Here is a 2,745-nt window from a genome sequence, read left to right as displayed (position 1 = left end):
AACAGTGAAGTAACATTCAAACACCCAGACAGACAGATATGAGATATAAAACAGGTTCTTCTCCTCAAACACCCAGACAGACAGATATGAGATATAAAACAGGTTCTTCTCCTCAAACACCCAGACAGACAGATATGAGATATAAAACAGGTTCTTCTCCTCAAATTAAAACAGAGTTCTGGATGTGTTGATGGCTGCAGATGGCCAGAGGTTTTTAGAAGATGTCCAAGAGAAAGCAACAGCACATACAAGTGAGTGTGTGTGTGTGTGTCTCTTTGTGTGTTTGTGTGTGTGTCTGTGTGTCTGTGTGTGTGTGTGTGTGTGTGTGTGTGTGTGTGTGTGTGTGTGTGTGTGTGTGTGTGTTAAATGTGTGTTTCTCTGTACGGTGTGTGTGTGTGTGTGTGTGTGTGTGTTAAATGTGTGTTTCTCTGTATGTTATGTGTGTGTGTGTGTGTGTGTTAAATGTGTATTTTTCTGTACGGTGTGTGTGTGTGTGTTAAATGTGTGTTTCTCTGTACGGTGTGTGTGTGTGTGTGTGTGTGTGTGTGTGTGTGTGTTAAATGTGTGTTTCTCTGTATGTTATGTGTGTGTGTGTGTGTGTTAAATGTGTATTTTTCTGTACGGTGTGTGTGTGTGTGTGTGTGTGTGTGTGTGTGTTAAATGTGTGTTTCTCTGTACGTGTGTGTGTGTGTGTGTGTGTGTGTGTGTGTGTGTTAAATGTGTGTTTCTCTGTACGTGTGTGTGTGTGTGTGTGTGTGTGTTAAATGTGTGTTTCTCTGTACGTGTGTGTGTGTGTTACAGTTGTTTTGGATTGCTTAAGCACGATTTTCAAAACAGGGCCCGTGTTTTCAAAACACTACACACAATTAGCAAAACACCTTTGCACCTTTGCAAAATGAAACACTCTTGCAAAAACTATACACTAATTTATAAAAAACATATTTTGTTACCATACGAAACACACACCTTTCATTTGACTTAATTAAGTTTTAACCAGATACACACTGCTGTTGCTAACCTAAAACACTTTTAGCAATTCTACTTCTCAGTGATTAGAGTACTGTAAATGAAGTACACAGAGACATTTACAATAAGTTCACCAAACACTACACAAGACCAATGCTGCAGACTGAGGAAATATAATTTATTTCTCTCCATATACCCAAATCAGTCGACATGGAGAATCAACAACAAAACATGTCCCAGTTTTCATTCTACGACAGTAGTGAGCATAACACTGTTAGCTCCACAAACAACAAACCTAAAATATTCTATCCAGTACAGGTTACAATCACAGAAACAACAGACAAAACTAAAAAAAAAGTACAGAAAATACTAGACATTATCTCTTCGCCTAGCTGGATCCGGCCAAGAGAATTTCATCAACATCACAGGAGATATCCTCGTTGGCAAGACAACCTTCTTGAATGTCGAATCCATCCTTGCACAGCTGCAGCGTCGACTTGGTCACAGGGGTCCTCCATGGCCTCAATGAGGGGTCCCTGAGCCTGGGGCCTCAATGAGGGGTCCCTGAGCCTGGGGCCTCAATGAGGGGTACCTGAGCCTGGGGCCTCAGTGAGGGGGACCTGAGCCTGGGGCCTCAATGAGGGCTACCTGAGCCTGGGGCCTCAGTGAGGGGGACCTGAGCCTGGGGCCTCAATGAGGGGTACCTGAGCCTGGGGCCTCAGTGAGGGGGACCTGAGCCTGGGGCCTCAGTGAGGGGGACCTGAGCCTGGGGCTTCAATGAGGGGTACCTGAGCCTGGGGCCTCAGTGAGGGGTACCTGAGCCTGGGGCCTCAGTGAGGGGTACCTGAGCCTGGGGCCTCAGTGAGGGTCCAGTCTCCCTCAGCATCAATCCGTGGTTCACAACATGGTCCACTAGTGTGCCTCTACCTCTGGCTGGGCCTCTTCGTCTTCCTCTACCTCCTTTTCCTCCTCTGTGGATTCTCCCTCTCACTCTCATTCTTCTTCTTCTGACTCCTTCCATTTTGGTTGAAGGCAGGTGAACTTACCTGCTGCATTGTGTGACACCATGAGAGAGTTAATCCCCCCAGTCTAGACACCATGAGAGAGTTAACCCCCCAGTCTAGACACCGTGAGAGAGTTACCCCCCAGTCTAGACACCATGAGAGAGTTAACCCCCCAGTCTAGACACCATGAGAGAGTTAACCCCCCAGTCTAGACACCATGAGAGTTAACCCCCAGTCTAGACACCATGAGAGAGTTAACCCCCCCAGTCTAGACACCATGAGAGAGTTAACCCCCCAGTCTAGACACCATGAGAGAGTTAACCCCCCCAGTCTAGACACCATGAGAGAGTTAACCCCCCAGTCTAGACACCGTGAGAGAGTTAACCCCCCCAGTCTAGACACCATGAGAGAGTTAAAGGAGAATTCCGGCCAATTTTTACGTTAATCTTGATCGCTATAGCTACGCGAGTACTTTCGATAGAAAAAACCCCGACCCGAATCAGTGCAGGTAACACGGAGAAGCTGCAGCTACGTACTACAAGCGTCCCCTGAGCTAAAACGGCAGTGCTCGGGGCAAGTTTTAGAGTGCCTTTGTGCCTCTTAACAGACACAAAATGCAATTAATATGTCTGTGCCACATGAACAGGGCCCTTACGTGTCAACAAGATGCGTTTTCAACTCAGACATTGTTTATATTCACCTACCCTGGTCCCTGTGTCGATCCTGCCAGTAGCTAGCTTGCCCTGCTAGCTGATAGCCGTTAGCTGCTAGCTGC

This window comes from Perca flavescens, chromosome 13 (genome assembly GCF_004354835.1).
Source record: "Perca flavescens isolate YP-PL-M2 chromosome 13, PFLA_1.0, whole genome shotgun sequence".
Taxonomy (NCBI): Eukaryota; Metazoa; Chordata; class Actinopteri; order Perciformes; family Percidae; genus Perca; species Perca flavescens.
This window is presented reverse-complemented; position numbering follows the sequence as displayed.